At 43.1% G+C, this 27,412-nt stretch overlaps 1 long non-coding RNA gene across 2 annotated transcripts; it reads left to right on the top strand.

Moving 5' to 3' along the window:
- The first annotated feature begins 168 nt into the window (after positions 1-168).
- LOC147112913 (uncharacterized) lies at positions 169-21,496 on the top strand. Of its 2 annotated transcripts, none has more exons than XR_015079593.1 (4): positions 169-928; positions 2,384-2,541; positions 2,906-2,996; positions 12,429-21,496. It is a non-coding gene; the product is annotated as an uncharacterized LOC147112913 (long non-coding RNA). The 2 variants fall into 2 exon arrangements; XR_015079594.1 differs by having other exon boundaries at positions 170-563.
- Positions 21,497-27,412: the final 5,916 nt, after the last annotated feature.

Here is a 27,412-nt window from a genome sequence, read left to right as displayed (position 1 = left end):
CTGCCACCCGCCAGCAATTGCAAAAATGAAAAATCTTGCATAAAATCAGAGGCACGCGTGTTAACGTTGGAAGTGACGGGGTGAAGCCGTACAGGGTTTTCTTTTTTTGTGGTGGTGGTTGTCGATTTTTTTTTGTGAGCTTGTGCTGGCGGATGGATCTGACGCATGGTTTTGGATGAGGGGGGGTTTGGGGTGAGGTGACATTACGCAGAGTAGCAGGAATGAACGCAGCTACAATGTAGCGAGGAAAGGGGAAGGAAATGTAGCGAGAGACAGACACACGGATACCGCGCGCCGTTCCCCAGCCCCCCCACCTTCTCCTCGCCTCTTTCCCCTCCCCCCTAGACAGCAATCAATTATTAGCACATATAATAATGTTAAACATGTATCAAAATAAAATATGTAAGAACCCGCGCTGGCCGTGCCAAAGGCCCGAAGACGGAGGGGGAAGGAAAATGAGAGCATGCTCGGGTTTTTTTTTGTGTGTGGAAATAACAGGAATTCACGGTCTGGCCACAAAGCATTCCTTCGGTTCGAACATGCCTTCAAACTGCTTGTTGCTGGTAACTGGAGCGACCGATTTTTCAGTAAATCAAGGTTTATGGGTAGATAGAGATTATTAACATGTTAATGTTTCCATTGTTGCAAATAGTGAAGCAATGTGGAGGGAACAAAAAAACTACTTTTGCCAGTCGGGTCTTAGTTTTCTTTTTTAAGTTCATTCAAAATTTGGAAATAACCACGTGTATGTACTTTTTGTTTTTAAATGTATTTTTTGTAAAGCCATGTGGAAGGCTAATTAATTGTGAGTTGTATTGTAACCTTTGTTACTTCGCGCGTACTAGCAGTGCATTGAGTCAAACAGTCTGTGGATTTTATATATGTGAATTTTATATTTGGCATCTTCGAAGATACCTTAAACTGTGGTGTAAGTAATTTGATTTATAATTTCGTGTTGTGATAGATTCGAATAAAATACCATTAGGCTGACTTGTGATTCGGTGTTAGGAGGTGGTTCTTTTCATTTAGATTTGTCATAAACCCTGTATATTTTTGGTTTAGCTAATAAACCGAAGTATCCAAATAAATGTAACTTCCCTGTTAATTTTTAAATTGTAATTTCTAGTTGAATAAATGGCTTATAATTTATTCCCCTTAATTTCTGATGTACATTCATTTCTGAGCAAACTGCCTTTCAATGTTGGACTATCTGATCAGTACTGTCCCAGTAACTGTGTTTTAGTAGTTGGGTTATTAAAAGATTAATAGAGTATATTAATCTATTAAACCGTCATGAAAATTAGACATTTTTTGACTAAGTGTGTGTTTAGTATCTGGCACAGCAGTGTGCCCTACAATTAATAATTTGCGTTAAATTTTCCAATCAGCATATGGGTGTTTGTGGCCTATCAAATAAACTGAAGACAAAAAAAAATCGGCGTTTAAATTGTTACTGCCATCATCATGTCAACAATTTTAGCCAGAACAAATTTTGCATGAGCTGATCCCAACATGTAATACCACACGAGCTGAAATTGATGTAGATTGTTTCTGTCAGTGAAACATTTACAGTCCATTGTAATCAATTGGATAAAAATAAGCCCCAGTTATAAATTTATCCATTTGCATTATTTTTTTCTTTATACAAAAGTATCATACACAAATTACATTTTAGTATCCTCATTATGCTGTAATTTGTTCCGGGTAACTAAATATCAATGTACATGAGCTAGGTAGGAAAAAAGGTCAACTGAATCAGCACAGTATTACTGTAAATCTACAATAGGAATATTTTATTTTGATATGCAAATTGGTAGTCAATCTGAGAACAATAATTTTCCTTTTTCCATGTTTAAAAATCTTAGTTTCTATTTGAAAAATGTAGAATTTTTGGTATCAGTGTACAATGGTATCAGTAATACTATGCCTGAAGAATGATTACCACCTTTTGCATTTTTACTGTACTACATTGTGAAAACATTCATTCTATAGCTTCTGTCAAAGTTTCAATATTCCTGTTCCAGAATTCCATAATGTATTGTGTTAGTGCCCAGCATGTTTTGCCACAGACTAGTCTGATGTAGGTTCATTTTAGCAGTTCTGCACAGTTATTGAACTTGGCTGGATTTTTACAAGGGCAATACTGAGTAGTTTCTTCCACAGAACTCAAGTACAAATAGGGAACAATGTACTGTTGTACCGTGTGTATTTCCATAAATTCCTATTACAGTCCTACAAAAGAGGAGACTGCAGTTTGATCTTTCACTCACAATAACCAAACAACCATCATACAGTTCTTGCTAAAGCAGCAAACTTCGTCTGTTTATTTTATATTTTACACCTGATTCTTGTCACCAATATTATTGTTCTTTAATCATAACAGTGGAAGGGAACAGTCAGGACCATACACTTCCAGATGATGGTTGAATAGGAGTGAGTTGGCCTCTGTCGGCTCTTCACTCATAAAATAGGGTGCTGTGCCTTTATGTGATGCTGCCAGTGGCCCACCATGAAACTCACAGAACAATTAACTCAATCAAGGTAAGAAAGTTGGAATGTAACACTGAGTTATAACTCTTGCTTGTAGTATGAGGTAAGTCGCTAAGCAATATAACTGATCCAATCACATAGATTGAATTTTCAGTGAATAATTGTGCAGTGCAGTACGAAGGGCACCAGTAGCCCTCTGGTACCTTGCCTAAGTGGTCATTCTTTATGTATAAGCCTAATGGGGGAAAATTGGCAGGGTATTTGACGGTGCAAGGCATCACAGCTGAGCCTGATCCTGATCCTGTCCTCATTTGGCATCCACACATGCTCGTTTTCCAGCAGGGGTTACTGGCAAGCAATCAGGAGTGGGAACCGTGGCTGATTGTTGTACATTTTATCCCCTCCTTCACCCAAGGAGATTGGGGCCGCTTGCCGTGCCTCATCACTGTCTTGGCTGAGATCAACTAACCCAGCACAGACCGAAGAATGGATCTTGATCCTACCTGGTCAGTATGACTCTGTACTACATTAAGTGAGTTGTCATTAAGGGATCAGTAATTAAAGCAATAGATTGTTTCTACAGTGCTAAATTCCTAGCCCATTGGCAGGATCCAGATGCCATTGGCCTTTCATGCAGACTGCTGCATCCTTGCATTGCAACACATTGCAATGTGTTGATAAAGGGTTTTGACCTGAAACGTTGACTCTAATTTCTCTCCACGGATGTTGCCTGGCCTGCTGAGTTTTTCCAGCATTTTCTGTTGTTAATTTGGATTTCCAGCATCTGCAGTATTTTGCTAATCGTACATTGAGCAGGTCCTCATTCTAGTTTGCTGAGCCCTCCTTGGTTGACTTCACGCACTAGCTAATGAGGTGACAATTTGAATAACCTGTTTTTTTGATTTGCTAATTTCTGTGTGAATGCAGTGGGAGTGCTGGAGTTGGTGGCTGTACTTGGGCTGCTCTATTCTTCCTGTTAAACCAGTTATGGACATGAGTTCTTTGTGAACAGTCCAGGTAGTCTGCTCCTTTTGCTCTCTAGTCCTCTGGTTCAGCTCAGAATTGACGTGCAAGGCCAGGCCTGATTCTGGGGATTATTGGAATCATTTCTGAGTAAGCTGCAGGCAGCAGCCATGTGAGAAAGGAAATTCAAAAGAAACCCTTTTTTTCCTGGATTACTGAAAAGCTACTCTTGTCACATAGTGACCTGCATTTGTAAGAGTAGTTTATGCAATAAGGATCACTAAGGTTTTATTTTTTTTTAAGTTATCATAAATGATTGTCAGTAAAACTTACAGTAAGTAGTGTGATCATTATCGAGACACAGAATAGTCAATGCAGAACAATACACAGCATTGACCATCTTCGATTCAGTCATGATTTTGATTTAATAATCACAATTTACACAAGAATGTTAAACGTATATGTTCCTACATGTTGAGGATTTTTAAAAAAATAACAGGACTTGTGAATAAATCAGGGGTGGGGGGCAGAAATAATTTAAGTTTTGACTTAAGTTTTGACTTTGAGCAGCACGGTGGCATAGTGGTTAGCACTGGTGCCTCACAGCGCCAGGGACCCGGGTTCGAATCCGGCCTCGGGCGACTGTCTGTGTGGAGTTTGCACATTCTCCTCGTGTTTGCGTGGGTTTTCTCCGGGTGCTCCGGTTTCCTCCCACAGTCCAAAGATGTGCGGGTTAGGTTGATTGGCTATGATAAATTGACCCTTAGTGTTAGGGGGATTAAATACGTGGGGTTACGGGGATAGGGTGGGATATGTGTTGGTGTAGGGGTTATGGGGATCGGGTGGGATATGTGTCGGTGCAGGCTCGATGGGCCGAAATGGCCTCTATCTGCACTGTGGGGTTTCTGTGATTCTGTGAATGCTGAGAACATTTCTATGGCATAATTCTGCATTCAAATTGAAAATGTTGTCCATTTTTTTTAAGTTATGTGCTGGTGGCATCGTGACTTCGGAGTATAATGCACAGAAACTAGGAGCTGAACAACAGTGCCTTTGACTATGTTTTCCCTTTAAATTGTGGCTTTTGGTTGGCCGGGTTGTTACAAATGGCTCAGCACTGCCAAAGAGAATTGTGTTTCTGTATTACTGATGTTCTTCTACTAGATTTGGAGACAGGTGGACAGATCCGTGCTTGTTTGTGGAATGTGTGAGCCATTGCTTTGTGTGTCACAGTCTCTCTGGAGTGTAAAAGGAGTGCAGCGTGGCCACACCAAGGCCCAGCACAAAGTGTAATGGAGATAAAATTGCAGTCAGAATGTCAGCAAATTGAACAGTCAACAGCCGCTGCGGTATTGCGTTTTCAGTGCACAAACATCACTGTGGAGGACATGATCTAGCTCGTTGTATTGCACCAGGCATGATGGCAAGATCATTATACCATTCCGTGACTGTGCTTTCATGTAGCAGTACATGGAGACCATGACAGAAATTGTGTCTCCAGAGTAAAGTTATGCATTTGCCAACATCAGTTAGTCCAGCAACATGAGGTGCATGAACAGAGACCTGGGGGGGGGGGGGGGGGGGGGGGATGTGCACAAATCTTTTAAGGTGGCAGGAAGGATGTGAAGGCCTTAGAGAGGGTGCAGAAAAGAATTACGAGAATGATTTCAGGGATGAAGGACTTCAGTTATGTGGATAGACTGGAGAAGCTGGGGTTGTTCTCCTTGGAGCAGAGAAGGTTGAGAGGAGATTTGATAGAGGTGTTCAAAATCATTGGGGGGGGCCTAGACAGAGTAGATAGAGAGAAACTGTTACTATTGGCGGAATAGTCGAGAACCACAGGACACAGATTTAAGGTTTTTGGGAGAAGAACCAAAGGCGACATGGGGAAAAACTTTTTTACGCAGCGAGCAGTTAGGATCTGGAATGCACCGCCTGAGAGGGTGGTGGAGGCAGATTCAGTTGTGGCTTTCAAAAGGGAGTTGGATAAGTACCTGAAGGAAAAAATTTGCAGGGCTACGGGGAAAGGGCGAAGGAGTGGGACTGGCTGAAGTGCTCTTGCAGAGAGCTGGCACAGGCTCGACAGGCCGAATGGCCTCCTGTGCTGTAGGCATTCTATGATCCAGTGATGAGTGGAAAAATCTGTTGAAAGACATCACGGTAGACTGGCTGAAAATGCCCAGAGTTTGGTGTGATACTGGTTAACCATGGATAAAGCCATCAGCAGTGTGAACACTGCCCTGCTGCTCATCATTCTTGAGAGGGGTCAATGACTCAAGAACTATAGAGTAGTGATAATGGGGAACTTCAGTTATCCTAATATAGACTGGGATAGTAACAGTGTAAAGGGCAAAGAAGGGAAGAAGTTCCTGAAATGTGTACAAGAGAACTTTCTTGATCAGTATGTTTTTAGCCCAAAGAGGAAGGGAAGCAGTGTTGGATCTAGTTCTGCGGAATGAAGTGGGGCAAGTGGAGCATGTTTCAGTAGGAGCGCATGTGGGAAACAGTGATCACAATATTAGGTTTAGAGTAGTTATGGAAAAGGGCAAGGAACAATCAATTATGAAATTATTCAACTGGAGGATGGCTAATTTCAGTCTGTTGAAAATGGATCTGGTCCAATAGCAAAATGCTGATGATTCTACCATTGTCATTTACACCTCATCTAGAGTAATCTTTTTTTTTCTTAACTTGTCCCATTACCATCTCCTTTTGCCTTGCACCATCATCCTTTTTGTCTTTCAATCTCTCCTGCCTTCCATCCTATCACAGATCTTTCCTCCCCTCCTCCCTTTCCCTGCCTCTCACTTGCTTAAAAATCTGTTACTTCTCCAACTTTTTCCAGTTCTGTTTCTCTCCACAATGCTGCCTGACCTGCTGAGTGTTTCCAGCATTTTCTGTCGTCGTTATGGATCTGGTCCAGGTGGATTGGAATCAAAGATTGGCAGATAAAACTGTATTTAAGCAATGGGAGGCCATCAAAGAGGAGATAGTTCGGGTACAGACTAGACACATTCCTACGAGGGAACGAAAGGGCATCCAAAGCTAGAGTTACCTGGATGACTAGAGATTAAAATGAAACAGAAAAAGGAGGTTGATAATGCAGTAGAGAATCAAGCTGAATGCAGAAAGTACAGAGGAGAATTGAAAAAGGAAATAAGATGAGCAAAGAGAGAGTATGAGAATAGTTTAGTGGGTAACATAAAAGGGAACGCAAAAGTCTTTTATAAACAAAGGATTTGTGGGGGTTGAATGGAGACCAAACGGAGATCTTGTGGATGCAGAGGGCATGGCTGAGGTACTGAATGAGTACTTTGCATTTGTCTTCACTAAAGAAGGGGATGTTGCCAATGTCACAGTAAAGGAGGAGGTAGTAGGGAAATTGGATAGGATAAAAATAGATAGAGGAGGTACTTAAAAGGTTGGCAGCACTCAAAGTAGAAAAGCCAGATGGGATGCATACTAGGTTGCTGAGGGAAGTAAGGGTGCAAATTGCAGAAGCTGTGACCACAATCTTCCAATCCTCCTTGGATATCGGGTGATGCCAGAGGATTGCAAATGTTACACCCCTATTCAAAAAGAGGGAGAGGGATAAACCCAGCAACTATAGGCCAGTCAGCCCAACGTCGGTGGTGGGAAACTTTAAGAGACAATTGGATTTTCAGAAGGCATTCGATAAGGTGCCACAAAAGAGGTTATTAAACAAAATTAGGGCTCATGGGATTGGGGATAATATACTAGCATGGATTGAGGATTGATTAATGGACAGAAAACAGAGATTAGGAATAAACGGGTCATTTTCGGGTTGACCGGCTGTAACTAGTGGGGTACCGCAAGGATCAGTGCTTGGGCCTCAGCTAGTCACAATCTACATCAATGATTTGGATGAGGGGACCAAATGTAATATATCCAAGTTTGCTGATGATAGAAAGCTGGGTGGGAATGTAAGTTGTGAGAAGGATGCAAAGAGGCTTCCAGGGGATATAGACAGGCTAAGTGAGTGGGCAAAAACATGGCAAATGGAATATAATGTGGAGAAATGTGAAGTTATCCACTTTGGTAGGAAAAATAGAAAAGCAGAATATTTTTTAAATGGTGAGAGATTGAGAAATGTTGGTGTTCAGAGGGACCTAGGTGTCCTTGTACACGAATCACTGCAAGTTAACATGCAGGTACAGCAAGCGATTAGGAAAGCAAATGGTATCTTGGCCTTTATTACAAGAGGATTTGAGTATAAGAATAAAGGTCTTACTGCAATTATATAGGGCCCTGGTGAGACCACACCTGGAGTATTGTGTACAGTTTTGGTCTCCTTACCTAAGGAAGGATATACAGGTAGACTATCCTTTATCCGAAAACCTCGGGACCAGCCGAGTTTCGGATAAAGGAGAATTTCGGATTTCGGAAGGTGGGTCGGCGGGGGGTCGTGCGCACGACTTACGCTGACGCTCAGCGTAAGTCAGTCGGGGCCGGCGGGGTCCACGGGGGGGTTGGCGGGGTCGGCGGTTGTCAGGGCCGGCGGCTGGCGGGGTCGGCGGTTGTCGGGGCCGGCGGGGTCCCCGGTTGTTGGGGTCGGCGGTTGTCGGGGCCGGCGGGGTCCACGGTTGGCGGGGTCGGCGGTTGTCGGGGCCGGGGGGGTCGGCGGTTGTCGGGGTCGGCGGTTGTCGGGGTCGGCGGGGGGGTCGTGCGCACGACTTACCCTTTATCCGAACTTCCGAAACCGGAACCCTCTAAAAACCGAAGGTTTTTTCGTTCGTACGCACGACTTACGCTGAACGAGAAAACCTTCGGTTTTTAGAGGGTTTCAGTTTTCGGAAGTCCGGATAAAGGGTAGTCTACCTGTACTTGCCATAGAGGGAGTGCAACGGAAGTTCACCAGACTGATTCCTGGGATGGAGGGATTGTCCTATGAGGAGAGATTGAGTAGACTAGGCCTATATTCTTTAGAATTTAGAAGAATGAGAGGTGATCTCATTGAAACATATAAAATTATTACAGGGCTTGACAGGGTATATGCAGGGAGGATGTTTCACCTGGTTGGGGTATCTAGAACCAGGGGTCACTGTCTCCGAATAAGGGGTCAGCCATTTAGGACTGAGATGTGGAGAAATTTCTTCACTCAGAGGGTGGTGAATCTGTGGAATTCTCTACCCCAGAGGGCTGTGGAGGCTCAGTTGTTGAGTATATTTAAGACCGAGATCAATAGATTTTTGGATATTAAAGGATATGGGGATAGTGCAGAAAAGTGGAGTTGAGGTAGAATATCAGCCATGATCTTATATTGAATGGTGGAGCAGGCTCGAGGGGCTACATGGCCTACTCCTGCTCCTAATTCTTATGTTCTTATGAGACAAAATTAATTGGTACTTAGAAAAATGACAGCCAGCATGGATTTGTTAAAGGCAAATCGTGTTTGACTAACTTGATCGAGTTCTTTGATGAAATAACGGAGAGGGTTGATGAGGGTAGTGCAGTTGATCTTGTGGATATGGATTTTCAAAAGGCATTTGATAAAGTACCACATAATAAACTTGTTAGCAAAATTGAAGCCCATGGGATCAAGGGGCAGTGCCTGTTACGGATACAAAACTGGCTCAGAGACAGACAGCAGAGAGTAGTGGTGAATGGTTGTTTTCAGACTAGAGGGAAGTATACAATGGTGTCCCCCCCCAGGGGTCAGTATTGGAACCACTGCTCTTTTTGATGTATATTAATGACTTGAACTTGGGTATAGAGGGCATAATTTCAAAGTTTGCAGATGGTTGCCTCACAGCGCCAGGGACCCGGGCTCGAATCCGGCCTCGGGTGACTGTCTGTGTGGAGTTTGCACATTCTCCCCGTGTTTGCGTGGTTTCCTCCGGGTGCTCCGGTTTCCTCCCACAGTCCAAAGATGTGCAGGTTAGGTTGATTGGCTATGATAAAATTGACCCTTAGTGTTAGGGGGATTAAATACGTGGGGTTACGGGGATAGGGTGGGATATGTGTTGGTGTAGGGGTTACGGGGATCGGGTGGGATATGTGTCGGTGCAGGCTCGATGGGCCGAAATGGCCTCTATCTGCACTGTGGGGTTTCTGTGATTCTGTGACACAAAACTCGGAAAATTAGAAAACAGTGAGGAGAATAATAACCAACTTCAGAAGGACATAGACAGGCTGGTGAAATGGGCAGATACATGGCAGATGAAATTTAATGCAGAGAAGTGTGAAGTGATTTATTTTAGTAGGAAGAATGAGGAGAGGCAATATGAACTAAATGGTACAATTTTAAAGGGGATGCAGGAATAGAGAGACCTGGGGGAGGGGTGGGTCTACATACACAAAATTTTGAAGATGGCAGGACAAGTTGAGAAGACTGTTAAAGGCATATGGGTGTCCTTGGCTTTATGAATAGAGGCATAGAGTATAAAATCAAAGAAGTTATGCTAACCCTTTATAAATCACTGGTTAGGCCCCAGCTGGAGTATTGTGGCCATTACTGGGCACCACACTTTAGGAAGAATGTCAAGGCCTTGGAGAGGGTGCAGAGGAGATTCACTAGAATGGCACCTGCACTGCGGGACTTCAGTTATGTGGAGAGACTGGAGAAACTGGGATTGTTCTTAGAGCAGAGAAGGTTATGGGGAGATTTGATAGAGTTGTTCAAAATCATGCTGGTTTAGATAGAGTAAATAAGGAGAGACTGTTTCCAGTGGTAGAAGGGTCAGTAACCACAGGACACAGACTCAAGGTAATAGCACAGAAACAGGCCAACCAATCCATGCTGGCATTTATGCTCCATTCGAACCTCCTCCCATGCTTCCTCATCTAAATCTAACTGTATCAGCATAACCGTCTATTCTGTTCTCCCTCATGCTTATCTAGCTTCCCTTAAATGCATCTGTACTATTTGCCTCAACTACTCCCTTGTGGTAGCAAGTTCCACATTCTCACCACTCGCTGAATAAAGAAGTTTCTTCTGAATTCTCTACTTGATTTCTTGGTGACTATTATGCATTGATGGCCTCTAGTTGTGGTCTTCCCCACAAGTGGAAACCCTCTCTCTGTCAAAGATCTCTATTAGGTCACCCCTCAGCCTTCTCTTTTCAAGAGAAAAGAAACCCAGCCTGTTCACCCTGTCCTGATGGGTATTACCTCGTAGTTCTGCTATCATCCTTGAAAATCTTTTTTGCACCCTCTCCAGTGCCTCTATTATCCTTTATATAATATAGCGACCATAACTATACATGGTCCCCTTAAGTGTGGTCTAACCAAGGTTCGATTCAAGTTTAGCATAACTTCTCTACTATTCAATTCTATACAGGTAGACTATCCTTTATCCGAAAACCTCGGGACCAGCCGTGTTTCGGTTTTCGGAAAATTTCGGATTTCGGAAGGTATTTTATAAGACTGGGAAATTTGTCGCGGGGGGGTCGACGGGAGTCGGGGTCCGCGGGGGTCGGGGTCCGCGGGGGGGTCGTCGGCGGGGGTCGGGGTCGTGCGCACGACTTACGCTGACCCACTGCTCAGCGTAAGTCGTGCGCCACTCTGGTCATGTCGTGCGCACGACTTACGCTGAACGAAAAAACCTTCGGTTTTTAGAGGGTTTTGGTTTTCGGAAGTTCGGATAAAAGGTAGTCTACCTGTACCTCTAGAAATAAACCCTAGTGCTTGGTTTGCTTTTTTTAAGGCCTTATTAACCTGCATCGCTACTTTTAGTGATTTGTGTATTTGTACTCCTGGATCCCTTTGCTCCTCTACCCCATTTAGATTCTTAGTTTCCAAGTAATATGTGTAAGAAGTCACACAACACCAGGTTATAGTCCAACAGCTTTATTTGAAATCACAAGCTTTCAGAGCGCTGCTCCTTCGTCAGGTGAAGTGGAGAAATGCACTGTGACCCCACCTCATTGTTCTTTGATGTAATGTTTTCCTGACTGACCTGTTTGGACACCATTCACACCTTTGATTGCTGTGATTATCTCTCTGCCGAGGTGTGATAAATGGCAGTTGGAAAGATTACTTGTAAACATCTGACCTTATTCTCTGACTATATAAGCTGTGTCTTTATGCATTTCTCCACTTCACCTGACGAAGGAGCAGCGCTCCGAAAGCTTGTGATTTCGCATAAAGCTGTTGGACTATAACCTGGTGTTGTGTGACTTCTTACATTTGTCCACCCCAGTCCAACACCGGCATCTCCACACCACAAGTAATATGTGACCTCCTTATTTTCATTTACCAAAAAGTAATACCTTATACTTATCTGTGTTGAAATTCATTTGCCAATTTTTTGGGCCAATCTGCATGTTTATTAATGTTGTCTTGTAATTTTTTGCAGTCCTCCTCAGTATTGACTACCTCCCCCCCCGCCCCCCCCCCCCCCCCCACAATTTGGTGTCATCTGCAAATTTAGAAATTGTGTTTTTGATTCCAAAGTCTAAATCATTAATATAAATTGTGAACAACAGTGGTCCCAGCACTGATCCTTGTGGGGCCCCACTCCCCACCTTCTGCCACTCTGAAGAGCTACCCTTTACCCCTACTCTCTGCTTTCTGTCTTGCCAGCTATCTATCCATTCTGCTACTTGTCCCCTGACTCCGCATGCTCTGGCCTTCTTCATTATTGAAGGCCTTTTGGAAGTCTATATAAATTATATCTACTACATTACCCTTGTCTACTCTCTCTGTTACCTCTTCAAAGAATTTAATGAGGTTGGTCAAGCAAGATTTTCCCTTTAGAAATCCATGCTGACTGTTCAGTATTATTTTTTTGGTTTCTAAATGTTTTTCTATTTTCTCCTTTAGAAGGGTTTCCATTGTTTTTCCTACCACCAATGTTAAGCAGACTGGTCTATAGTTGCCTGGACATGTTCTATCTCACTTCTTAAATATTATTATATATATAATGTTAGCTATCCACCAGTCCTCTGACACTACACCATTTTCTAATGAATTATTAAATATGTGTAATAGTGCCTCTGCTATCCCTTTTCTAGATTCTTTTCAAATGCACGGATGCAATCCATCCAGACCAGGAATTGGCAAAAGAACCAGAGGCGACATGAGGAAAGTATTTTTTACGCAGCGAGTTGTAATGAACTGGAATGCACTGCCTGAAAGAATGGTGGAAGCTGTTTCAATAATAACTTTGAAAAGAGAATTGGATAAATACTTGAAGGGAAAACTTTGCAGGGCTATGTTGAAAGGGCAGAGGAATGGGACTAATTGGAGAGCTCTTCCAAAGAGCCGGCACAAGCATGATGGGCTTAATGACCTCCTTCTGTGCTGTGTCATTCTATGGTTCAAAGTGACAGATGCTTCGGAGGTCATTTAGGGAATCTCAAAAGGTTAAACAAATAGAATAATGCTTATAATTTCCACATTGAAAAATACTGCACCACATTACAGTTCCAGTAATATGACCTACTTTGTTGACGGGATCAGTGGCAGAGACGGTCGCACATCTGAAGTCGCCAGAAGCTTGCTTTTCTGAACACCAGCAGTGTTCCAGCCATGCTCACAGAAGAGGCAGACAGTCAAAACATTTATCGAAGAAAATGCTAATGAAGGTGTGCACTGTTCCTTGCTGCATTCTGTGCCATTGTTACTAACAGAAGTTAAGACAACATTGTCATTTATGTTGTAGGTTTATCAACTAATTGGGCACCACTGCATTGTGCATCAAGAAGCTCTAGTGGGCAGAATAGCCAGCTAGCAGTTCGTCACGGAGGTGGGAATCCAAGCTGTTGGCTTTGTTCACACAACAGCCTTCAATCACTGCTAGTTTGAAAATCTGCAGGATGAGCTTAATGCACAATCTAATGACCTGTTTTACTGCAATAATGTATGCTGATTCAGTTGTAGCACAATACTAAACTTTGGTTCTTTGAACAGCATAATGAAATACATCTCTTCATGGATAGGAAGGGAAGACTTCAGTCAGCACTCTGTGGCAATACATGGCTAGCTGATCTTGCATTTCTAATGGACCTCATGAACCACCTGAATGTTTTCAACAAGAAGCTGTATGTGGTTTACCAGGTCATGATAGCTGTTCAACCAGGTGTGGGCTTTTAAGATGAAACTCTACCTGTTCAAAAATCAACGAACTTGTGGTGAATTGTTGCACTTCTCCTTCTACCCTTCAGGAAGATCTGCAAGATCCATCAACTAGTGAACCGTATTTGCCAGCTGTTTAAACTCTCCTGCAATTGATAGCTAGAGGTGTTCAGAAGCTCTTTTGCCGTCTATGTTGATCAGTCCACCAAAAATTCATATGGAACTGATCAAGGTCCTATGTGATCAACTCAAGAGCCAGTTTGATATAGTAGATCTGCCAGCATTCTCTGATGTGCCAGAGGTTTTTGTAGTCATGCATTGTAATGCCGAGTTCATGTTGTCACTGTTAGCAGATAGAAGCTGCAGCAATCTGGGTTCCATTCAAGGATCACAGACAAACATTTGGAAGACTTCTTCCTTGTCCACAAGAAAGCTGGTATCAAGAATGAAAGAGAAGCAAGCCTAGACCTCCGCTTCAGAAACGGATAGCAAAAGTATTTTGAGAGTAATACTTTTCTAAGAAATGTGGAAATGTTTTCTTGTAAATCCAACACCTGTAATTATGTTGTTGAATGTGATATTTAATCATACCCAACCCATTCACTAGATGCAACACAATGAGCCTAGTCTACTGTTCCAAAAGATTAGATATCTCTGAGCTATGCTGTGGCCTGCACTTTGATTTGAAAATCATCTTTACAAATGCAGTTTTGCAAGTAACTTACAAAGAAGTTGCCATGTGGGAGATGATGACACACTCCATAACCCTACAATCTTTCAATATGTCATAACAGAAAATATTTGAAAATTATATTCATGAGTATCTTAGATGAAGGCAACCTGTTGAACGTGCATTGTAATGCAACCAGTAAAAATGATAAATAACAACAGAAAATGCTGGAAAAACTCAGCAGGCCAGGCAACATCCGTGGAGAGAGAAATAGAGTCAACGTTTCAGGTCGAAACCCTTCGTCAGGACTGAAAAACACAGGAAATGAAACATTAAAAGGCCAGTTTGGGGGCAGTAAAAAATTATATACTACTTCTGGTGTTTCTCCATACAAGTGTTACAGTAAGATTTTGTTCTGACAATATTAAGTGGTTTTAGCCAGCTGATTCTCTATACCTGTAAGTGCCCTAAGGAGTTTCTGATTCCAGGTACCTGGAGGTGATATCCTCTAATTGTACAGGCAAGGCTCATTGGGAAACATCTGCTTCTGTCTTTACAGAATACACTATGTGAAATGTTGTCTTCACCTGCATGTCTTTAATCCCCTAACATCTGTTCCCCATAATGATTTACAAAAAAATAACCTCAATTTTGTCTTATTTTGGCCACAATGCAAACCATCTTGTGAATAAATTTCACAGATTATCATGCACATTTGCATAGGTAACTTACGTACACAACTATTTTGCATGCCACTACAGGTTTACAATGGAATACATTACAGTAAAAATGATTGTGATTCTGATGACCTGTTAAGCTGCACCAATTTGTGCAGTTTTATTTAACCTAGATGCAGGTTATATAATTTGCTCATTCACTCTTTAGACTGCAATCCACAAGGACAGTTTTGTAAAGACAGCTCCAGTGATTCTAAAAGCAAAGTTTTTTTTTTTGTTAACTTTCTATTTTTATTTTCCCTTCCACCATCATGTTCCATTCATTGCAGGGTTCAAAAAGCAGGAGACTTAAATTGGAGATTCAATGGAGTGCACCATCTTGTCACTACACTTCCATTACATGGAAAGAAAATGGTAAAAAAATGATTTAGTCCAACAATCTTTAACAAAGGAAGTGCTTCAGTTTATGTGAATATCTACCAGCAATTTGTGCTCCAGCAATAGAATCATAGAATTATATATTTTTTTTGTTCATGGGATGTGGGTGTCGCTGGCAACCCTAATTGCCCTTGAGTGGCTTGCTAGGCCATTTCAGAGGGCAGTCAAGAGTCAACCACATTGCTGTGGGTCTGGAGTCACATATAGGCCAGACCGGGTAAGGACGGCAGATTTCCTTCCCTGAAGGACGTTAGTGAACCAAATGGGTTTTTATGACAATCTGTTAGTTTCATGGTCACCATTACTGATGCTAGCTTTTTATTCCAGATTTATTTAATTATCTGAATTTAAATTCCCCAGCTGCCACGGTGGGATTTGAACTCGTATCTCCGGATCGTTAGTCCAGGCCTCTGAATTACTAGTCCAGTAACATTACCACTATGCTACTGTTCCCTAATACAGCACAGAAGGAGGATATTCGGCCCATCGTGCCTGTGCCAGCTCTTTGGTAGAACTATCCAATTAATCCCACTCCCCTGCTTTTTCCCCGTAGCCCTGTAAATTTTTCAAGTATTTATCCAATTCTCTTTTGAATTGTACTATTGAATCTGCTTCCACCGCCCTTTCAGGCGATGCACAACAACTCGCTGTGTACAAAAACATTCCTTATGAGCGAGGGTATGCAGCTTTATTTGTACTTTGGGTTAGGATTTTTCTTTTGAAGTGTGCAAATAATGAGTCACAAATCCCAAGCTAAGTTGCAAATAAAAAAAAAAAGACTTGCATTAATATATAGTGGCTTTCATGATCTCGGAATGTCCAAAAGTGTTTTACAGCCAATAAAGTACTTTTGAAGTGTAGTCACTGTTGTAATATAGGAAATGTTACCACCCCATTGCATAGCTCAAATCGTAGCTCTTTTTATCCATACTCCAAAAAATGATAAAACATCCTTTGGACGTTGAGCATATGTAATAACTTTGGTTTGCAAGTGTATATGTATGTGACATATTGATCTAGTTCCTGCTGGTTTCCCACCAATTGGGAAACCTGATTAGATGGAGTATGTACTTTTTTTCTGCAGTTTGTTGAAACAAAATAGTGAAGGTTCCTCCATGGGTCAACATGTTTATCCATTGAGTAGGTTAGCCATGCAGCACAGGAAGTTGTCAGTTTGATCCCTAGACTGTACTAAGTTAGCTGAACTTGGCTGTGATGTAGGTTCTGAAATTCCCTCCAAACCCCTGAACAGATGGTACCTAAAATTTTGCTGAACAGCCCTGGCAGGGGATTCATTGCCAACAGAGGAAGGGAGAAAATTGATAGGGGGGGAAAAAAACCCAATAATGGTACAGCCAGAGAAAATGCTGGTAATACTCAGCAGGTCAGGCAGCATCTGTGGAGGGAGAAACAAAGTTAATGTTTCCGGTCGATGACCTCTTGTGAGAACTGGAAAAGGTTAGAGATTTAACAGCTTTTAAGCAGAGGCAGGTCAAGGGAGAGGGGAGGAAAGAACAAAGGGAAAGGTCTGTGATAGGATGGAAAGGCAGGGGTGATTAAATGACAAATGGGATAATGGTGCAAGGCAAAAGGGGGTTGCGTTCCCCCTCCTGTAGGTCCTTTTAATATGTACATAGGACCCCAATTGCCATTTTAGGACATATAATTGGATGCTATTTGCATTTTAGGACATAATTACTGGTGATGCAGCTGATGAGGTCTGAAAAAAGTAAGTTTAAACTTATTTTTGTGAGGACTGCTACTACAAATCCACAAAAATAATTTGCACCACTGATGCTCTTTCCCCCCCCCCGGGATTTACCTCGCTGCTTTTCTTGATATATATTAATGACTTGGACGTGGGTGCACAGGGCACAATTTCAAAATTTGCAGATGACACAAAACATGGAAGTATAGTGAACCGTGAGGAGGATAGTGATGGACTTCAAGAGGACATAGGCTGGTGGAATGGGCGGACACGTGACATGAAATTTAACGCAGAAAAGTGCAAAGTGATACATTTTGGTAGGAAGAATGAGGAGAGGCAATATAAAGTAAAGGGTACAATTCTGAAGAGGTGCATGAACAGAGAGACCTGCGGATATATGTGTACAAATCGTTGAAGGTAGAAGGGTAAGTTGAGAAAGTGGTTAAAAAAGCATACAGAATCCTGGGCTTCATAAATAGAGGCATAGAGTACAAAAGCAAGGAAGTTATGATGAACCTTTATAAAACACTGGTCCAACCTAAACTGGAGTATGGTGTCCAATTCTGGCCACTGCAATTTAGGAAGGATGTGAAGGCCTTAGAGAGGGTGCAGAAAAGATTTATAAGAATGGTTCCAGGGATGAGGGACTTCAGTTACATGGATAAACTGGAGAAGCTGGGGTTGTTCTCCTTTTAAAGCAGAGAAGGTTGAGAGGAGATTTGATAGAGGTGTTCAAAATCATGAGGGGTCTAGTCAGAGTAGATAGAGAGAAACTGTTCCCATTGGCGGCAGGGTTGAGAACCAGAGGACACAGATTTAAGGTGATTGGCAGAAGAACCAAAGGTAACATGAGGAAAAACTTTTTTATGCAGCAAGTGGTTAGGATCTGGAATGCACTGCCTGAAAGGGTGGTGGAGGCAGATTCAATCGTGGCTTTTAAAAGGGAGTTGGATAAGTATCTGAAGGAAAAAAATTGCAGGGCTACGGGGAAAGGGCAGGGGAGTGGGACTAGTTGAAGTGCTCTTGCAGAGAGTCGGCACAGGTTCGACGGGCCAAATTTGCCATCTTGTGTGATGTAACTTCTATAATTCTGTGTCCTCTGGGCAACCCAATATCCCGCCAGCCCAAATCCAGCAATCGGGAAGCTCGTTTGGCACGGGCTGCTTCCAAGCTCCATTGAGATCCAGGCCTTGAAATTGCTCCAGCCTCTTGGATTCTGGCACGGAATCTGCCATTCAGCCATCTGAAAGTTAAAATCTACTCTGATGTCTTCAGAGGGGAGGAGTGAAAAAAAGGGAAGAGGAAGCAGACGTACTTAGTACCAATAGCAGTTACCTCGGCATTAGTGGAAAACAAAAATAAGACTACATCTTTGCCGATTTGTCTTAATGAAGGCTTGCACTTGCAATATATGTACCTTGGTACCAATGCACAAAAAAATATCAATCCAGCTCCTGAAAGGTGCAGTATAAGATCATGTTAGCTCTCTACTTACAAAATGCTTTTTTGTTCCAATAACCAGACCTCTGGTTATCACAGAGTGTGACAAAATTGAAGTACATTTGTCTAGTTTTGGTTTAGTGGCAATAAGCAGAGAGTTTATAGGTAAGATGCAGCTAAGTTCCATGTTCCCAGTTGCGGGTACGGCAGCATACTGGTTATGTTACTGGACTAATGATCCGAAGATATGAGTTCAAATCCCACCATTACAGCTGGGGAATTTTAAATTCAGTTAAATAAATCGAATATAAAGCTAGTATCAGTAATGGTGACCATGAAACTACCAGATTGTCATAAAAATCCATCTGGTTCACTAATGTCCTTTAGGGAAGGAAATCTGCCGTCCTTACCTGGTCTGGCCTATATGTGACTCTAGACCCACACCACTTGGAAGAAGCACTGAGGGTAGCAAGGGCATGGAACATAATCTGGGTTGGGGACTTCAATGTCCATCACCAAGAGTGGCGCGGTAGCACCACTGCTGGCCGAGACCTGAAGGACTGGTAGCTGCCAGGTGGTGAGAGAACCAACACAACCTACTTGACCTCGTCCTCACCAATCTACCTATTGCATGCCCATGATAGTATTGGTAGCAATGACCACCGCACAGTCCTTCTGGAGACGAAGTCCCGTCTTCACACTGAGGACGCCTTCCAGCATGTGTGATATTACCACAGTGCTAATAGGGATAGATTCAGAACAGATCTAGCAATTCGAAACTGGGTGTCCATGAGGTGCTATGGGCCATTGGCAGCAGCAGAATTGTATTCCACAACAATCTGTAACTGCATGGCTTGGCATATCCCTCACTCTGCCATTACCAGCAAGCCAGATGACCAACCCTGGTTCAATGAGGAGTGTAGAAGAGCATACCAGGAGTAGCATATGTACTAATGTAGTACCATGGTGTACCTAAAAATGAAGTACCAACCTGGTGAAGCTACAACACAGGACTACATACATACTAAACAGTGGAAACAGCATGCTATGAACAGAGCTAAGTTATCCCACAACCAAAGGATCAGATCAAAGCTCTGCAGTCCTGCCGTGAATGGTGGCAGACAATTAAACAACTAGGAGGAGGAAGCTCTATGAACATCTCCATCCTTAAATGATGGCAGAGCCCAGCACACGAGTGCAAAAGACAAGGCTGAAGCGTTTGCAACCATCTTCAGCCAGAAGTGCCAAGTGGATGATCTGTCTCAGCCTCCTCCTGAGGTCCCCACCATCACAGAAGCCAGTCTTCAAGCAATTCCATTCACTCTACGTGATATCAAGAAACGGCTGAGCGCACTGGATACAGCAAAGGCTATGGGCCCCAACAACATCCCAGCGGTCGTGCAAAAGACTTGTGCTTCAGAAATGGCCACGCCTCTAGCCAAGCTGTTCAAGAACAGCTATAACACTGGCATCTACCCGACAATGTGGAAAACTGCCCAGGTATTTCCTGTCCACAAAAAGCAGGACAAATCCAATCCGGCCAATTATCACCCCATCAGTCTACTCTCAATCACCAGCAAAGTGATGGAAGGTGCCGATGGTGCTATCAAGCGCCACTTACCAATAACCTGTTCACCGTTGCTCAGTTTGGGTTCTGCCAGGACCACTCTGCTCCAGACCTCATTACAGCCTTCGTCCAAACATGCGCAAAGGAGCTGAATTCCAGAGGTGAGGTGAGGTGAGAGTGACTGCCCTGGACATCAAGGCATCATTTGACCGAGTATGGCATCAAGGAGCCCCAGTAAAATTGAAGTCAATGGGAATCGGGGGAAACTCCACTGGCTAGAGTCATACCTAGCACAAAGGAAGATGTTTGTGGTTGTTAGAGGGCAATCATCTCAGCTCCAGGATATCGCTGCAGGAGTTCCTCAGGGCAGTGTCCTAGGCCAACCATCTTCAGCTGCTTCATCAATGACCTTCGCTCCATCATAAGATCAGAAGTGGGAATGTTCGCTGATGATTGCACAGTGTTCAGTTCCATTCGCAACTCCTCAGATAATGAAGCAGTCCGTGCCCGCATGCAGCAAGACCTGGACGACGTTCAGGCTTGGGCTGATAAGTGGCAAGTAACATTCATGCCAGGCAATTACTATCTCCAACAAGAGAGAATCTAACCACTGCCCCTTTGCATTCAACAGCATTACTATCACCAAATTCCTCACTGACAACATTCTGGGGGTCACCATTGACAAGAAACTTAACTGGACCAGCCACATAGGTACTGTGGCTAAAAGGACAGGTATTCTATGAGGCTCGGTATTCTATGGTGAGCGTCACACCCTCTGACTTCCCAAAGCCTTTCCCCCTTTACAAGGCACAAGTCAGGAGTGTGATGGAATACTCTCACTTGCCTGGATAAGTGCAGCTCTAACAACACTCAAGAAGCTTTACACCATCCAGGACAAAGCAGCCCACTTTATTGGTACCCCATCCAACACCTTAAACATTCACTCCCTCTACCACCGTAACTACAGTGTGTATCATCTACAAGATGCACTGCAGCAACCCACCAAGGCTTCTTCAACAGCACCTCCCAAACCCGCGACCTCTTCCAGCTAGTAGGACAAGGGCAGCAGGTGCATGGGAACACCATCACCTCCAAGTTCCACTCCAAGTCACACACCAACCTGCCTTGGAAATATATCACCGTTCTTTCATTGTTGCTGGGTCAAAATCCTAGAACTCCCTTCCTAACAGCACTGTGGGAGTATCTTCACCACAGACTGCAGCGGTTCAAGAAGGCGGCTCTACCACATTCTCGAGGGCAATTGGGAAAGGGCAATAAATGCTGGCTTTGCCAGAGACATCCACATCCAATGACCAAATTTTTAAAAAGATACAAATGACGCAAGGTTTGTTTAGTTGTCTCCTTGGAATGGGAGTAGGCCATTCAGAACCTCGAGCCTATTCCGCCATTCCATTAGGTCATGGATGATCTGTGCCACAACTCCATTTACCTGCCTTTTTCCATATCCTTTGGTACCTGTGCTTAATAAAAATCTGTCAATCTCAGACTTGAAAATTTCAAGTGATCCAGCATCTACCGCCTTTTGGGGTAAGAGCGTTCCAAACTTCCACTTGTGTGAAAAACTGCTGCCTGATTTCACTCCTGAATGGCCTAATTTTAAGAGTGTTCTGAATTCCCAGAGGGAATATTTTCTGTGTAGCTACCTTATCCAATCCCTTTATCAATTTAAATACCTGAATTAATAAACCCCTCAACCTTCTAAACTCCAAGGTTATAGGATTGAAAGAAAAGACTAAGCTACATACTTCAAAGATAAACAATGTTGGTTCAGTCATGTGTATAGCTCGTTTTTGAATTGAATTGTCGGGTTAAATTCAAGGAGTCCCAGCAACTGTTTTTTGGAGCATTTAAGTTGAATTGTTAAATCAGACCAAAATAGCTCTCTCAGTGATGAGAAATAACAGAAAGAATGATGTATTTCCAATAATTCTGAATCCCAGTTGTTGACGAACCTGTTGAGTTCATTCTTGAAACCCATTAAGGTTATTTGTTCATCACCTGCTCCTCCTATGTACCACTCTTAATCTCAGTCTTCTGTTTTCAAGAGAGAAAAGATCCAGGGTAATCAAACGTTCCTTACACATCATTCCCTTAAGTTCTGGGATCAAACATGTAGCCCTTTTCTGTACCCCCTTTAATAACTGAATATCCTTTTTGAAATGGGGAGACTAAAACTGCATGCAGTACTCCCAGATGTGCTCTTATCAGGGCAAATACAGTTTTGAAATGGCCTTTCTGATTTATATATTATATCCCTTGCTATGCATCCCAACATTCTGTGTGTGTTTTGCACAGCCTGGGAATAATTGTGCTGATGGTCTCCGTGACCTATCCCCTAAAACCCCCAAGGTCCCTCTCCTGATTCGATACCTCAGTTACATTCCCATTTAACACATAATATACATCAACCTTCCCTGCGTCAAATCTGATGACTTTATATTTCCCATATTAAATTGCATCTGCCATTTCTCCGCCCACTGATTGAACTTGTCAAAGGTCCTTTTCAGTTTGTGCTCATTGATATTCATCATTTACCACTGCTCTGAATTTGGTATCGTCTGCAAATTTGGACACTGTTCCTTTCTCTAAAGCATTTGTAAAAATTATAAACAGCAGTGAACCTTGTGGCACTCCACTGGTAACTGGCAGCTAACCAGGTACCCGTCCATGCACTGCTACTCAATAGTGTCTACCAACTAACCATTTGCCAATCCATTTTAACACATACCCATCTATCCCACGGGCTTGGACCTTATGTTGTAGCCAACTATGTGAGATGGTGTCAAATGCCTTCCTGAAATCCAGACAGATAGCGGGGATAACTTTCAACTTCAGCAGGGGGCACACTGGAAAAGGAAATTTGCGTGGGGTATATAACTGATCCAATACCGCCAGTTTTTCACCTCCATCTAAGTTGAAAGTTACCCCCAACATCCATTATCTCATCCCTGTCTATTAGGTCTGTTATCTCCTCAAATAACATAACAGTGTACAAGATTGACCCCAGCTGACTCACCTACTAGCTATCCCTTCCTTCCAGGTAAACAACTGGCTGCTGGTATGGCTGAGACCTAGAGTTGCTAATGTTAGAAATCTTCAGCGCAAACCCCTATTCTCCCATTCAGTGGCACAGCATGTTGGAGCACCAATACATCATCTGTTTGCAATATCAGTAAAAGAGTGTGTTAATAATTGAGTTAAATAATCTCAACTTTCAGATTGCTCACTTTGAATAAAACCCATTTGTACTTTAATTTTTTTAAATGCCAAACAGCTGTTCCCTCCCCTTCCCCCCCCCACCCACCACAAAATGGTCCCATTAATAAATATGAACAATAGAATTCACTTGCGTTTCACATCAGTTCTCTATGCCGAAGTGTTGAACCCTTGTTCCATGGGTGCCAGGCACCCTCTTTTATCTTACCCAGATTATGTTATTCCTGACTGTGAGATGTCCGTAAACTATTCAATCATGGGAGAGAGGCCTCACAGCCAAGTACAATCTTGTCTCACCCAAGAGTGACAAATGTTCTCCTGCAGCAGGGGTTAATGGATGGAGATTAGGAACAGGAATTCTCTGACCTTTTTCCTATCTTCCCTAACACAGAGCTGCTCCCACAGTTACCTCAACTGAGATTAACTAATTTGGCACAGGATAGGGATCAAACTGGCCAGGTCCTGGTGTCTGTGGCTCAACTATTCACCGGATAAATACGCTTAGCCATTGGAGAGCTGAGATCAGTATCTTAGCAGTGATGGGCACCATCTCACTTGCCAGAATGATAAAATAGATATGGATTCAGAAGTATGTATTCTGGGATACGCATCCAGCACTAAAACACTAGCATGTAAGTGCAGAATGGTGCCTGTGGTAAAGCAGTTCAGTACACTGACAGTGATTCAAATCACTACTCTATTAGGGAAAATGTGTTATTAGAAAAATAATTTTGACCAACAGGCTTTTACAAACATGGAGAAACTGAAGTTATTAAGACAAATTACTACTCCACACATCTGTGGCATAAGCCCATCCATAGCGGTAGCACAGGGGGCTGGGTTATGCCAAATTTTGTGATGTAAGGTCTGCTGTCTTAGCCTACAATCCCTACATGTGGAAAAATTTGTACAGAGAGTCAGATCTGCAAGGTGACTGAATGCCAGTTGAAACATCCGGCCAGTCAGCAGCACTTAAAGGAATGAAGCTCCCCCTTAACGACCAAACCACCATTTGCTCTCTGGAAGAATGGTTGCAAGAAGTGATATGGAAAATTGTTCCTTTCAATGATGAAGTTCTGCAGCAAAGAAAAGTGGTGATTTTTTTTTTTAGTTCTGCAAAAGCAGCAGCACAAGTTGCCTGGAAGGAGGCAGCGGACCAGGTCAACACAGTCTCCCAGGACTTGCACCCCTGGGAGCAAAAATGGAAGATGTTGTCAGGTGTTCATAAAAGTGCCACAATAAATCAGCTGTCTTTTGAAAACTTAATGCTTTTTTTCTGCAAGGAAGGTGGTCTTCTTAAGGATACAGAATGATGAAAACATGTTTTCCTTTCTACAACACTCTTACATGAAATATATAAGGTGCAGGCTCATTTACAGTGGAGCATCATTACATCTTTTATTTAGTACTTGAAGTATTACGCTAACTCAGTACTGCCATGAAAAAGACTATGGGGAGGTGAAATTAACCAGAGTGCTTTCTCCTGTCCATTTACCAGAGATTCTGCTGGAAAGCGTGCATGTCAGATGAGTACAGAATTGGACTTGGCTATGATGCCACCCCTCTACTTAACTAATATGACAACACTTGCTGCGTAGGCCTACATGTTTAGAATAGTCACGGGTGAGGTGCAGGATGGCTGCAATACGTGTGGACCCATACCCTATTGTGAGTTACCAGATTCAGCAAAGGTAGGGAAGAGAGCGGGAGATTGTTTTTAATGTCGGCTCATTGGTGTCCATATACCACAGACTAAAATAAAGCACTCCCATACTGACAATAAAAAAACTAATAAAACACATATTAATAGCTCTTTACTAGGCATGGGAGCGGAAAATTGCTATCTCGTCCAATCTAATGTACCAATTAAATGTAAGATAAATAGGTTCTAAAATTTATTTATAAAAGAAGGTGAATGTAAAGAATATGGTAAAGCCTTCTAGGATAAAGCACCATTACTGTATTCAGTAATTATTGAAGATAACAAATTCCATTTAATGCTAGCTTTGCGCTGTGGACTCTTGCTCACATGGAACTGGTTGAGTTACTAAACTCATTTTATGTAGGACAACAGGGAACGGAAATATTCATCTCATGGAACCGCATAATTTCACAGCATAGCAGGAGGTCATTTAGCCCATTATAACTGTGCCAGCTCTTTGCTGGAATAACCTAAAACTAATGCCTCGTTCTCCCCCTGTAGCCCTGCTTCAAACACTTTCCCTTAAAATGCAATGTTCTCTACCTCAGCCACTCTTTGTGCTAAAGCACTCCAAGCTCCAGCAATCCTCTGGCCACCAGGCTGGGCTGCACTCAGATTCCAGGTGTAAAAGAGGAAGGTGCTAATCCATTGCACCACCCAGTCATTGTCGGAGTTCTCTAATTCAGTTTTGATTTTAGTGGCATTAACACTCATGGCAGACATTTCCAGTCATGTGAATGAGTCAACAACAACAACTTGTATTAATATAGCACCTTTAACGTAGTAAAACGTCCCAAGGCGCTGCACAGGTGTATTTTAAGACAAAACATTTGACACCAATCCACATAAGGATAAATTAGGGCAGGTGACCAAAAGCTTGGTCAAAGAGGTAGGTTTTAAGGAGCGTCTTAAAGGAGGGTAGAGAGGTGGAGAAGTTTAGGCGGGGAACTCCAGAGCTGAGAGCCTAGGCAACAGAAGGCATGACCACTAAAGGTTGAGCGATTATAATCAGGGATGCTCAAGAGGGCAGAATTAGAGGAGCGCAGATATCTCAGGGGTGTTGTGGAGCTGAAGGAGATTACAGAGATAGAAAGGGACGAGGCCATGGAGGGGTTTGAAAACAAGGATGAGAATTTTGAAATCAAGGTGCTGCTTAACTGGGAGCCAATGTAGGTCAGCGAGCACAGGGGTGATGGGCGAGCGGGACTTGGTGTGAGTTAGGACACAGGCAGCTGAGTTTTGGATGACCTCAAGGTTACATAGGGTGGAATGTGGGAGGCCAGCCAGGAGTGCTTTGGAATAGTCAAGTCTAGAGGTAACAAACGCATGGGTGAGGGTTTCAGCAGCGGATGAGCTGAGGCAAGGGTGGAGACAGGCGATGTTACGGAGGTGGAAGTAGGTGGTCTTTGTTATGCTACGGATATGTGGTCGGAAGCTAATTTCAAGGTCAAATATGACACCAAGGTTGTGAACAGTGTGGTTCAGCCTCAGCCAGATGTTAGGGAGAGGGATGGAGTTAATGGCTAGGGAACGGAGTTTGTGGCAGGGACCAAAAACAATAGCTTCGGTTTTCCCAATATTGAAGAAAATTTTTGCTCATCCAGTACTGGATGTCGGACATGTAGTCTGACAATTTAAACACCGTGGAGGGGTCAAGAGAAGTGGTAGTGAGGTAGAGCTGGGTGTCGTCAGTGTACATGTGGAAACTGACGCTGTGTTTTCGGATGATGTCGCCAAGGGGCAACATGTAGATGAGAAATAGGAGTGGGCCAAGAATAGATCCTTGGGGGACACCAGAAGTAACGATGCGGGAGCAGGAAGAAAAGCCGTTGCAGGTGATTCTCTGGTTACGATTAGATAGATAAGAATGGAACCAGGCGAGTGCGGTCCCACCCAGCTGGACGACGGTGGAGAGGCGTTGGAGAAAGATGGAGTGGTCAACCGTGTCAAAGGCTGCAGACAAGTCACGAAGGATGAGGAGGGATAGTTTACCTTTGTTACAGTCACATAGGATGTCATTTGTGACTTTGATGAGAGCCGTTTCGGTACTGTGGCAAGGGCGGAAACCTGATTGGAGGGATTCAAACATGGAATTGCGGGAAAGATGGGCACAGATTTGGGAGGCAACAACATGTTCAAGGACTTTGGAGAGGAAAGGGAGGTTGGAGATGGAGTCATATAGTCATAAAGTCATAACGGCACAGAAGAAGGCCATTTGGCCCATCGAGTCCATGCCCGCTCTCTGTAGAGCAATCCAGTCAGTCCCATTCCCCCGCTTTATCCCCGTAGCCCTGCAAGTTTATTTCCCTCAAGTGCCTATCCCGTCTCCCCTTGAAAACATTGAGTGTCTCCGCTTCCACCACTTCCATCGGCAGCGAATTCCAGGTCCTCACCATTTGCTGCATGTAAAGTTTTTCCTCACTTCCCCCCCTGTATCTCTTGCCCAAAACCTTAAATCTGTGTCCCCTAGTCCTTGTGCCAT

This window comes from Somniosus microcephalus, chromosome 9, assembly GCF_052327205.1.
Source record: "Somniosus microcephalus isolate GS21.2 chromosome 9, FLI_Smic_1.0, whole genome shotgun sequence".
Classification (NCBI taxonomy): Eukaryota; Metazoa; Chordata; class Chondrichthyes; order Squaliformes; family Somniosidae; genus Somniosus; species Somniosus microcephalus.
Note: the sequence above shows the minus strand (reverse complement) of the source record. Positions and strands in the feature narration are given on the sequence as shown.